The sequence below is a fragment of the Octopus bimaculoides genome, chromosome 7 (assembly GCF_046866305.1).
Source record: "Octopus bimaculoides isolate indiv1 chromosome 7, ASM4686630v1, whole genome shotgun sequence".
Taxonomy (NCBI): Eukaryota; Metazoa; Mollusca; class Cephalopoda; order Octopoda; family Octopodidae; genus Octopus; species Octopus bimaculoides.
In genome coordinates, this window is record NC_142934.1 from 26,248,354 (window position 1) to 26,262,273 (window position 13,920).

At 36.9% G+C, this 13,920-nt stretch overlaps 1 protein-coding gene across 1 annotated transcript in view; it reads left to right on the top strand.

Annotated features, from left to right (window-relative positions):
• The window catches only part of LOC106873830 (uncharacterized), a 65,687-nt gene that overhangs the window by 21,641 nt on the left and 30,126 nt on the right, over positions 1–13,920 (top strand). The gene's annotated exons all lie outside the window — the stretch shown is intronic.

The following is a 13,920-nucleotide window of genomic DNA, read 5'->3' on the forward strand; positions in this document are numbered from 1 at the left end:
TAAATGGCAGAGGTCAAAAAGCTCACTTGATCTCATTTTTTAACACACAAATGTACTATTGTAGTGTGATACAAATTATGGAATATGTATTAGTGCACATGAATGTATGTGTGTATGTGTATATATTTGTTTCAAACAGTCTTGTTTTCAGTTTGGAAAATGGGAAGATAATGTTTTGTCCAGGAAATCCTGGGTAGCTGTATTTAACAAGACTTGTGGTCTTTTTATTATAACATTATCTTTACTCTCTTAGCTGATCTGGTGCTATTCTACTTGTTGAAGCCTCACCACACACACGCACACATACATACATATATATCTATATATATATATATATATATATATACACCGTAAATCCTCGAGTATAGTCCGCCCTTGAGTATAATACGCAGGGGATTTTTAGGGGGCTGTACCTCTGAAAAACCTAAACCTTGTGTATAATACGCACCCCTTCTCTAACTTGAGTCAAGGAGGTCTATATAACGTCCTTGGTTTGTAAACATATATACGGTAACATCCTTTATTATTATTGTATTTATAACATAATGCAAACATCTAACTTTTTTGTGCACTTTGTTTGCAGAAAATATAGAAATAACAGCAATAACGTCAGTGAAAAATAAATATTAAATAAATTGCCTTTACATATTTATCACTATCAGTTACAAGCCCGACATCACAAAATACATCTGAATAAACATTGCCGGACAGCAAATAGAGACTCGGACATAGCTTAGAAAATATTTTTCATTTTTAACCTCGTATATAGTACGTACTAAGGATTTTGACCTTTAAATTTTGGGGAAAAGATGCGGATTATACTCGAGGATTTATGGTATATATATATATATATATATATATATAGATATTGATATATAGGTTTGGTGATGCAAATGGGAAAATAGAACTCAAAGCATAAACATATGTATATATATATTTTATTTTTAATAATCAGCAGAAGTCTCAGAGTGACTAAGGGCCAAGGGTTTTGTGCTTTGGCACTTATCATTTGATTAATAATAAAACACATACACATATATATATATATATATATATATATATATATATATATATTCTAATCACCCAGAATTCATTGCTCTTTTAAAAAAATTACGATTTATGCATTGTTGTCTCTCAAATATTTAAAATCTACAATTAAGAGCCCTCTCTACTCGCTGGCGGTACCTACCCACCACCACTACCCATTTTCCTTTATTCAAAAATTCTTATCGCTCCTTAAAATTATGGCTTTTAAGTGTTGATTTCTCAGCCCAAGAATTACAGCGTGATGTGCTGCTTGACTGGTCCCCCCTCTCCCTCTCTCTCTCTCTCTCTCTCTTTATATATATATATGATGATGATCTTTTCTCCCGCCATGCCTCTGTCTACCCCTCCATCCTCTCTCTCCCCCTTCGTAGTTTTTCCTTTAAGGTCTTCAGGTTCTGGCTATATATAAATGAGAAACCCATTCTAAATTATCTAGCTGACGTACTACGACGAAATACCCAAGATGCAGATAAGATAGAGATTTTTATTTATTTACGGCCTCAAACATCTCAATACCTTGCGCTTTCTTGTTTCTCTCCATGAAATTCAATTGAATTCAGTTGTTGTCTTAAATTCATGCTTATTCATTTTCTAAGCTTCCTAAATTCATGCTACGTTATATTCTAATCACCCAGAATTCATTGCTCTTTTAAAAAAAAAATTACGATTTATGCATTGTTGTCTCTCAAATATTTAAAATCTACAATTAAGAGCCCTCTCTACTCGCTGGCGGTACCTACCCACCACCACTACCCATTTTCCTTTATTCAAAAATTCTTATCGCTCCTTAAAATTATGGCTTTTAAGTGTTGATTTCTCAGCCCAAGAATTACAGCGTGATGTGCTGCTTGACTGGTCCCCCCTCTCCCTCTCTCTCTCTCTCTCTCTCTTTATATATATATATGATGATGATCTTTTCTCCCGCCATGCCTCTGTCTACCCCTCCATCCTCTCTCTCCCCCTTCGTAGTTTTTCCTTTAAGGTCTTCAGGTTCTGGCTATATATAAATGAGAAACCCATTCTAAATTATCTAGCTGACGTACTACGACGAAATACCCAAGATGCAGATAAGATAGAGATTTTTATTTATTTACGGCCTCAAACATCTCAATACCTTGCGCTTTCTTGTTTCTCTCCATGAAATTCAATTGAATTCAGTTGTTGTCTTAAATTCATGCTTATTCATTTTCTAAGCTTCCTAAATTCATGCTACGTTATATTCTAATCACCCAGAATTCATTGCTCTTTTAAAAAAATTACGATTTATGCATTGTTGTCTCTCAAATATTTAAAATCTACAATTAAGAGCCCTCTCTACTCGCTGGCGGTACCTACCCACCACCACTACCCATTTTCCTTTATTCAAAAATTCTTATCGCTCCTTAAAATTATGGCTTTTAAGTGTTGATTTCTCAGCCCAAGAATTACAGCGTGATGTGCTGCTTGACTGGTCCCCCCTCTCCCTCTCTCTCTCTCTCTCTCTCTCTTTATATATATATATGATGATGATCTTTTCTCCTGCCATGCCTCTGTCTACCCCTCCATCCTCTCTCTCCCCCTTCGTAGTTTTTCCTTTAAGGTCTTCAGGTTCTGGCTATATATAAATGAGAAACCCATTCTAAATTATCTAGCTGACGTACTACGACGAAATACCCAAGATGCAGATAAGATAGAGATTTTTATTTATTTACGGCCTCAAACATCTCAATACCTTGCGCTTTCTTGTTTCTCTCCATGAAATTCAATTGAATTCAGTTGTTGTCTTAAATTCATGCTTATTCATTTTCTAAGCTTCCTAAATTCATGCTACGTTATATTCTAATCACCCAGAATTCATTGCTCTTTTAAAAAAAAATTACGATTTATGCATTGTTGTCTCTCAAATATTTAAAATCTACAATTAAGAGCCCTCTCTACTCGCTGGCGGTACCTACCCACCACCACTACCCATTTTCCTTTATTCAAAAATTCTTATCGCTCCTTAAAATTATGGCTTTTAAGTGTTGATTTCTCAGCCCAAGAATTACAGCGTGATGTGCTGCTTGACTGGTCCCCCCTCTCCCTCTCTCTCTCTCTCTCTCTCTTTATATATATATATGATGATGATCTTTTCTCCCGCCATGCCTCTGTCTACCCCTCCATCCTCTCTCTCCCCCTTCGTAGTTTTTCCTTTAAGGTCTTCAGGTTCTGGCTATATATAAATGAGAAACCCATTCTAAATTATCTAGCTGACGTACTACGACGAAATACCCAAGATGCAGATAAGATAGAGATTTTTATTTATTTACGGCCTCAAACATCTCAATACCTTGCGCTTTCTTGTTTCTCTCCATGAAATTCAATTGAATTCAGTTGTTGTCTTAAATTCATGCTTATTCATTTTCTAAGCTTCCTAAATTCATGCTACGTTATATTCTAATCACCCAGAATTCATTGCTCTTTTAAAAAAAAATTACGATTTATGCATTGTTGTCTCTCAAATATTTAAAATCTACAATTAAGAGCCCTCTCTACTCGCTGGCGGTACCTACCCACCACCACTACCCATTTTCCTTTATTCAAAAATTCTTATCGCTCCTTAAAATTATGGCTTTTAAGTGTTGATTTCTCAGCCCAAGAATTACAGCGTGATGTGCTGCTTGACTGGTCCCCCCTCTCCCTCTCTCTCTCTCTCTCTCTCTCTTTATATATATATATGATGATGATCTTTTCTCCTGCCATGCCTCTGTCTACCCCTCCATCCTCTCTCTCCCCCTTCGTAGTTTTTCCTTTAAGGTCTTCAGGTTCTGGCTATATATAAATGAGAAACCCATTCTAAATTATCTAGCTGACGTACTACGACGAAATACCCAAGATGCAGATAAGATAGAGATTTTTATTTATTTACGGCCTCAAACATCTCAATACCTTGCGCTTTCTTGTTTCTCTCCATGAAATTCAATTGAATTCAGTTGTTGTCTTAAATTCATGCTTATTCATTTTCTAAGCTTCCTAAATTCATGCTACGTTATATTCTAATCACCCAGAATTCATTGCTCTTTTAAAAAAAAATTACGATTTATGCATTGTTGTCTCTCAAATATTTAAAATCTACAATTAAGAGCCCTCTCTACTCGCTGGCGGTACCTACCCACCACCACTACCCATTTTCCTTTATTCAAAAATTCTTATCGCTCCTTAAAATTATGGCTTTTAAGTGTTGATTTCTCAGCCCAAGAATTACAGCGTGATGTGCTGCTTGACTGGTCCCCCCTCTCCCTCTCTCTCTCTCTCTCTCTCTTTATATATATATATGATGATGATCTTTTCTCCCGCCATGCCTCTGTCTACCCCTCCATCCTCTCTCTCCCCCTTCGTAGTTTTTCCTTTAAGGTCTTCAGGTTCTGGCTATATATAAATGAGAAACCCATTCTAAATTATCTAGCTGACGTACTACGACGAAATACCCAAGATGCAGATAAGATAGAGATTTTTATTTATTTACGGCCTCAAACATCTCAATACCTTGCGCTTTCTTGTTTCTCTCCATGAAATTCAATTGAATTCAGTTGTTGTCTTAAATTCATGCTTATTCATTTTCTAAGCTTCCTAAATTCATGCTACGTTATATTCTAATCACCCAGAATTCATTGCTCTTTTAAAAAAAAATTACGATTTATGCATTGTTGTCTCTCAAATATTTAAAATCTACAATTAAGAGCCCTCTCTACTCGCTGGCGGTACCTACCCACCACCACTACCCATTTTCCTTTATTCAAAAATTCTTATCGCTCCTTAAAATTATGGCTTTTAAGTGTTGATTTCTCAGCCCAAGAATTACAGCGTGATGTGCTGCTTGACTGGTCCCCCCTCTCCCTCTCTCTCTCTCTCTCTCTCTCTTTATATATATATATGATGATGATCTTTTCTCCTGCCATGCCTCTGTCTACCCCTCCATCCTCTCTCTCCCCCTTCGTAGTTTTTCCTTTAAGGTCTTCAGGTTCTGGCTATATATAAATGAGAAACCCATTCTAAATTATCTAGCTGACGTACTACGACGAAATACCCAAGATGCAGATAAGATAGAGATTTTTATTTATTTACGGCCTCAAACATCTCAATACCTTGCGCTTTCTTGTTTCTCTCCATGAAATTCAATTGAATTCAGTTGTTGTCTTAAATTCATGCTTATTCATTTTCTAAGCTTCCTAAATTCATGCTACGTTATATTCTAATCACCCAGAATTCATTGCTCTTTTAAAAAAAAATTACGATTTATGCATTGTTGTCTCTCAAATATTTAAAATCTACAATTAAGAGCCCTCTCTACTCGCTGGCGGTACCTACCCACCACCACTACCCATTTTCCTTTATTCAAAAATTCTTATCGCTCCTTAAAATTATGGCTTTTAAGTGTTGATTTCTCAGCCCAAGAATTACAGCGTGATGTGCTGCTTGACTGGTCCCCCCTCTCCCTCTCTCTCTCTCTCTCTCTCTTTATATATATATATGATGATGATCTTTTCTCCCGCCATGCCTCTGTCTACCCCTCCATCCTCTCTCTCCCCCTTCGTAGTTTTTCCTTTAAGGTCTTCAGGTTCTGGCTATATATAAATGAGAAACCCATTCTAAATTATCTAGCTGACGTACTACGACGAAATACCCAAGATGCAGATAAGATAGAGATTTTTATTTATTTACGGCCTCAAACATCTCAATACCTTGCGCTTTCTTGTTTCTCTCCATGAAATTCAATTGAATTCAGTTGTTGTCTTAAATTCATGCTTATTCATTTTCTAAGCTTCCTAAATTCATGCTACGTTATATTCTAATCACCCAGAATTCATTGCTCTTTTAAAAAAAAATTACGATTTATGCATTGTTGTCTCTCAAATATTTAAAATCTACAATTAAGAGCCCTCTCTACTCGCTGGCGGTACCTACCCACCACCACTACCCATTTTCCTTTATTCAAAAATTCTTATCGCTCCTTAAAATTATGGCTTTTAAGTGTTGATTTCTCAGCCCAAGAATTACAGCGTGATGTGCTGCTTGACTGGTCCCCCCTCTCCCTCTCTCTCTCTCTCTCTCTCTCTTTATATATATATATGATGATGATCTTTTCTCCTGCCATGCCTCTGTCTACCCCTCCATCCTCTCTCTCCCCCTTCGTAGTTTTTCCTTTAAGGTCTTCAGGTTCTGGCTATATATAAATGAGAAACCCATTCTAAATTATCTAGCTGACGTACTACGACGAAATACCCAAGATGCAGATAAGATAGAGATTTTTATTTATTTACGGCCTCAAACATCTCAATACCTTGCGCTTTCTTGTTTCTCTCCATGAAATTCAATTGAATTCAGTTGTTGTCTTAAATTCATGCTTATTCATTTTCTAAGCTTCCTAAATTCATGCTACGTTATATTCTAATCACCCAGAATTCATTGCTCTTTTAAAAAAAAATTACGATTTATGCATTGTTGTCTCTCAAATATTTAAAATCTACAATTAAGAGCCCTCTCTACTCGCTGGCGGTACCTACCCACCACCACTACCCATTTTCCTTTATTCAAAAATTCTTATCGCTCCTTAAAATTATGGCTTTTAAGTGTTGATTTCTCAGCCCAAGAATTACAGCGTGATGTGCTGCTTGACTGGTCCCCCCTCTCCCTCTCTCTCTCTCTCTCTCTCTTTATATATATATATGATGATGATCTTTTCTCCCGCCATGCCTCTGTCTACCCCTCCATCCTCTCTCTCCCCCTTCGTAGTTTTTCCTTTAAGGTCTTCAGGTTCTGGCTATATATAAATGAGAAACCCATTCTAAATTATCTAGCTGACGTACTACGACGAAATACCCAAGATGCAGATAAGATAGAGATTTTTATTTATTTACGGCCTCAAACATCTCAATACCTTGCGCTTTCTTGTTTCTCTCCATGAAATTCAATTGAATTCAGTTGTTGTCTTAAATTCATGCTTATTCATTTTCTAAGCTTCCTAAATTCATGCTACGTTATATTCTAATCACCCAGAATTCATTGCTCTTTTAAAAAAAAATTACGATTTATGCATTGTTGTCTCTCAAATATTTAAAATCTACAATTAAGAGCCCTCTCTACTCGCTGGCGGTACCTACCCACCACCACTACCCATTTTCCTTTATTCAAAAATTCTTATCGCTCCTTAAAATTATGGCTTTTAAGTGTTGATTTCTCAGCCCAAGAATTACAGCGTGATGTGCTGCTTGACTGGTCCCCCCTCTCCCTCTCTCTCTCTCTCTCTCTCTCTTTATATATATATATGATGATGATCTTTTCTCCTGCCATGCCTCTGTCTACCCCTCCATCCTCTCTCTCCCCCTTCGTAGTTTTTCCTTTAAGGTCTTCAGGTTCTGGCTATATATAAATGAGAAACCCATTCTAAATTATCTAGCTGACGTACTACGACGAAATACCCAAGATGCAGATAAGATAGAGATTTTTATTTATTTACGGCCTCAAACATCTCAATACCTTGCGCTTTCTTGTTTCTCTCCATGAAATTCAATTGAATTCAGTTGTTGTCTTAAATTCATGCTTATTCATTTTCTAAGCTTCCTAAATTCATGCTACGTTATATTCTAATCACCCAGAATTCATTGCTCTTTTAAAAAAAAATTACGATTTATGCATTGTTGTCTCTCAAATATTTAAAATCTACAATTAAGAGCCCTCTCTACTCGCTGGCGGTACCTACCCACCACCACTACCCATTTTCCTTTATTCAAAAATTCTTATCGCTCCTTAAAATTATGGCTTTTAAGTGTTGATTTCTCAGCCCAAGAATTACAGCGTGATGTGCTGCTTGACTGGTCCCCCCTCTCCCTCTCTCTCTCTCTCTCTCTCTTTATATATATATATGATGATGATCTTTTCTCCCGCCATGCCTCTGTCTACCCCTCCATCCTCTCTCTCCCCCTTCGTAGTTTTTCCTTTAAGGTCTTCAGGTTCTGGCTATATATAAATGAGAAACCCATTCTAAATTATCTAGCTGACGTACTACGACGAAATACCCAAGATGCAGATAAGATAGAGATTTTTATTTATTTACGGCCTCAAACATCTCAATACCTTGCGCTTTCTTGTTTCTCTCCATGAAATTCAATTGAATTCAGTTGTTGTCTTAAATTCATGCTTATTCATTTTCTAAGCTTCCTAAATTCATGCTACGTTATATTCTAATCACCCAGAATTCATTGCTCTTTTAAAAAAAAATTACGATTTATGCATTGTTGTCTCTCAAATATTTAAAATCTACAATTAAGAGCCCTCTCTACTCGCTGGCGGTACCTACCCACCACCACTACCCATTTTCCTTTATTCAAAAATTCTTATCGCTCCTTAAAATTATGGCTTTTAAGTGTTGATTTCTCAGCCCAAGAATTACAGCGTGATGTGCTGCTTGACTGGTCCCCCCTCTCCCTCTCTCTCTCTCTCTCTCTCTTTATATATATATATGATGATGATCTTTTCTCCCGCCATGCCTCTGTCTACCCCTCCATCCTCTCTCTCCCCCTTCGTAGTTTTTCCTTTAAGGTCTTCAGGTTCTGGCTATATATAAATGAGAAACCCATTCTAAATTATCTAGCTGACGTACTACGACGAAATACCCAAGATGCAGATAAGATAGAGATTTTTATTTATTTACGGCCTCAAACATCTCAATACCTTGCGCTTTCTTGTTTCTCTCCATGAAATTCAATTGAATTCAGTTGTTGTCTTAAATTCATGCTTATTCATTTTCTAAGCTTCCTAAATTCATGCTACGTTATATTCTAATCACCCAGAATTCATTGCTCTTTTAAAAAAAAATTACGATTTATGCATTGTTGTCTCTCAAATATTTAAAATCTACAATTAAGAGCCCTCTCTACTCGCTGGCGGTACCTACCCACCACCACTACCCATTTTCCTTTATTCAAAAATTCTTATCGCTCCTTAAAATTATGGCTTTTAAGTGTTGATTTCTCAGCCCAAGAATTACAGCGTGATGTGCTGCTTGACTGGTCCCCCCTCTCCCTCTCTCTCTCTCTCTCTCTCTTTATATATATATATGATGATGATCTTTTCTCCCGCCATGCCTCTGTCTACCCCTCCATCCTCTCTCTCCCCCTTCGTAGTTTTTCCTTTAAGGTCTTCAGGTTCTGGCTATATATAAATGAGAAACCCATTCTAAATTATCTAGCTGACGTACTACAACGAAATACCCAAGATGCAGATAAGATAGAGATTTTTATTTATTTACGGCCTCAAACATCTCAATACCTTGCGCTTTCTTGTTTCTCTCCATGAAATTCAATTGAATTCAGTTGTTGTCTTAAATTCATGCTTATTCATTTTCTAAGCTTCCTAAATTCATGCTACGTTATATTCTAATCACCCAGAATTCATTGCTCTTTTAAAAAAAAATTACGATTTATGCATTGTTGTCTCTCAAATATTTAAAATCTACAATTAAGAGCCCTCTCTACTCGCTGGCGGTACCTACCCACCACCACTACCCATTTTCCTTTATTCAAAAATTCTTATCGCTCCTTAAAATTATGGCTTTTAAGTGTTGATTTCTCAGCCCAAGAATTACAGCGTGATGTGCTGCTTGACTGGTCCCCCCTCTCCCTCTCTCTCTCTCTCTCTCTCTCTTTATATATATATATGATGATGATCTTTTCTCCCGCCATGCCTCTGTCTACCCCTCCATCCTCTCTCTCCCCCTTCGTAGTTTTTCCTTTAAGGTCTTCAGGTTCTGGCTATATATAAATGAGAAACCCATTCTAAATTATCTAGCTGACGTACTACGACGAAATACCCAAGATGCAGATAAGATAGAGATTTTTATTTATTTACGGCCTCAAACATCTCAATACCTTGCGCTTTCTTGTTTCTCTCCATGAAATTCAATTGAATTCAGTTGTTGTCTTAAATTCATGCTTATTCATTTTCTAAGCTTCCTAAATTCATGCTACGTTATATTCTAATCACCCAGAATTCATTGCTCTTTTAAAAAAAAATTACGATTTATGCATTGTTGTCTCTCAAATATTTAAAATCTACAATTAAGAGCCCTCTCTACTCGCTGGCGGTACCTACCCACCACCACTACCCATTTTCCTTTATTCAAAAATTCTTATCGCTCCTTAAAATTATGGCTTTTAAGTGTTGATTTCTCAGCCCAAGAATTACAGCGTGATGTGCTGCTTGACTGGTCCCCCCTCTCCCTCTCTCTCTCTCTCTCTCTCTTTATATATATATATGATGATGATCTTTTCTCCCGCCATGCCTCTGTCTACCCCTCCATCCTCTCTCTCCCCCTTCGTAGTTTTTCCTTTAAGGTCTTCAGGTTCTGGCTATATATAAATGAGAAACCCATTCTAAATTATCTAGCTGACGTACTACGACGAAATACCCAAGATGCAGATAAGATAGAGATTTTTATTTATTTACGGCCTCAAACATCTCAATACCTTGCGCTTTCTTGTTTCTCTCCATGAAATTCAATTGAATTCAGTTGTTGTCTTAAATTCATGCTTATTCATTTTCTAAGCTTCCTAAATTCATGCACGTTATATTCTAATCACCCAGAATTCATTGCTCTTTTAAAAAAAAATTACGATTTATGCATTGTTGTCTCTCAAATATTTAAAATCTACAATTAAGAGCCCTCTCTACTCGCTGGCGGTACCTACCCACCACCACTACCCATTTTCCTTTATTCAAAAATTCTTATCGCTCCTTAAAATTATGGCTTTTAAGTGTTGATTTCTCAGCCCAAGAATTACAGCGTGATGTGCTGCTTGACTGGTCCCCCCTCTCCCTCTCTCTCTCTCTCTCTCTCTCTTATATATATATATGATGATGATCTTTTCTCCCGCCATGCCTCTGTCTACCCCTCCATCCTCTCTCTCCCCCTTCGTAGTTTTTCCTTTAAGGTCTTCAGGTTCTGGCTATATATAAATGAGAAACCCATTCTAAATTATCTAGCTGACGTACTACGACGAAATACCCAAGATGCAGATAAGATAGAGATTTTTATTTATTTACGGCCTCAAACATCTCAATACCTTGCGCTTTCTTGTTTCTCTCCATGAAATTCAATTGAATTCAGTTGTTGTCTTAAATTCATGCTTATTCATTTTCTAAGCTTCCTAAATTCATGCTACGTTATATTCTAATCACCCAGAATTCATTGCTCTTTTAAAAAAAAATTACGATTTATGCATTGTTGTCTCTCAAATATTTAAAATCTACAATTAAGAGCCCTCTCTACTCGCTGGCGGTACCTACCCACCACCACTACCCATTTTCCTTTATTCAAAAATTCTTATCGCTCCTTAAAATTATGGCTTTTAAGTGTTGATTTCTCAGCCCAAGAATTACAGCGTGATGTGCTGCTTGACTGGTCCCCCCTCTCCCTCTCTCTCTCTCTCTCTCTCTCTTTATATATATATATGATGATGATCTTTTCTCCCGCCATGCCTCTGTCTACCCCTCCATCCTCTCTCTCCCCCTTCGTAGTTTTTCCTTTAAGGTCTTCAGGTTCTGGCTATATATAAATGAGAAACCCATTCTAAATTATCTAGCTGACGTACTACGACGAAATACCCAAGATGCAGATAAGATAGAGATTTTTATTTATTTACGGCCTCAAACATCTCAATACCTTGCGCTTTCTTGTTTCTCTCCATGAAATTCAATTGAATTCAGTTGTTGTCTTAAATTCATGCTTATTCATTTTCTAAGCTTCCTAAATTCATGCTACGTTATATTCTAATCACCCAGAATTCATTGCTCTTTTAAAAAAAAATTACGATTTATGCATTGTTGTCTCTCAAATATTTAAAATCTACAATTAAGAGCCCTCTCTACTCGCTGGCGGTACCTACCCACCACCACTACCCATTTTCCTTTATTCAAAAATTCTTATCGCTCCTTAAAATTATGGCTTTTAAGTGTTGATTTCTCAGCCCAAGAATTACAGCGTGATGTGCTGCTTGACTGGTCCCCCCTCTCCCTCTCTCTCTCTCTCTCTCTCTTTATATATATATATGATGATGATCTTTTCTCCCGCCATGCCTCTGTCTACCCCTCCATCCTCTCTCTCCCCCTTCGTAGTTTTTCCTTTAAGGTCTTCAGGTTCTGGCTATATATAAATGAGAAACCCATTCTAAATTATCTAGCTGACGTACTACGACGAAATACCCAAGATGCAGATAAGATAGAGATTTTTATTTATTTACGGCCTCAAACATCTCAATACCTTGCGCTTTCTTGTTTCTCTCCATGAAATTCAATTGAATTCAGTTGTTGTCTTAAATTCATGCTTATTCATTTTCTAAGCTTCCTAAATTCATGCTACGTTATATTCTAATCACCCAGAATTCATTGCTCTTTTAAAAAAAAATTACGATTTATGCATTGTTGTCTCTCAAATATTTAAAATCTACAATTAAGAGCCCTCTCTACTCGCTGGCGGTACCTACCCACCACCACTACCCATTTTCCTTTATTCAAAAATTCTTATCGCTCCTTAAAATTATGGCTTTTAAGTGTTGATTTCTCAGCCCAAGAATTACAGCGTGATGTGCTGCTTGACTGGTCCCCCCTCTCCCTCTCTCTCTCTCTCTCTCTCTCTTTATATATATATATGATGATGATCTTTTCTCCCGCCATGCCTCTGTCTACCCCTCCATCCTCTCTCTCCCCCTTCGTAGTTTTTCCTTTAAGGTCTTCAGGTTCTGGCTATATATAAATGAGAAACCCATTCTAAATTATCTAGCTGACGTACTACGACGAAATACCCAAGATGCAGATAAGATAGAGATTTTTATTTATTTACGGCCTCAAACATCTCAATACCTTGCGCTTTCTTGTTTCTCTCCATGAAATTCAATTGAATTCAGTTGTTGTCTTAAATTCATGCTTATTCATTTTCTAAGCTTCCTAAATTCATGCTACGTTATATTCTAATCACCCAGAATTCATTGCTCTTTTAAAAAAAAATTACGATTTATGCATTGTTGTCTCTCAAATATTTAAAATCTACAATTAAGAGCCCTCTCTACTCGCTGGCGGTACCTACCCACCACCACTACCCATTTTCCTTTATTCAAAAATTCTTATCGCTCCTTAAAATTATGGCTTTTAAGTGTTGATTTCTCAGCCCAAGAATTACAGCGTGATGTGCTGCTTGACTGGTCCCCCCTCTCCCTCTCTCTCTCTCTCTCTCTCTTTATATATATATATGATGATGATCTTTTCTCCCGCCATGCCTCTGTCTACCCCTCCATCCTCTCTCTCCCCCTTCGTAGTTTTTCCTTTAAGGTCTTCAGGTTCTGGCTATATATAAATGAGAAACCCATTCTAAATTATCTAGCTGACGTACTACGACGAAATACCCAAGATGCAGATAAGATAGAGATTTTTATTTATTTACGGCCTCAAACATCTCAATACCTTGCGCTTTCTTGTTTCTCTCCATGAAATTCAATTGAATTCAGTTGTTGTCTTAAATTCATGCTTATTCATTTTCTAAGCTTCCTAAATTCATGCTACGTTATATTCTAATCACCCAGAATTCATTGCTCTTTTAAAAAAAAATTACGATTTATGCATTGTTGTCTCTCAAATATTTAAAATCTACAATTAAGAGCCCTCTCTACTCGCTGGCGGTACCTACCCACCACCACTACCCATTTTCCTTTATTCAAAAATTCTTATCGCTCCTTAAAATTATGGCTTTTAAGTGTTGATTTCTCAGCCCAAGAATTACAGCGTGATGTGCTGCTTGACTGGTCCCCCCTCTCCCTCTCTCTCTCTCTCTCTCTCTTTATATATATATATGATGATGATCTTTTC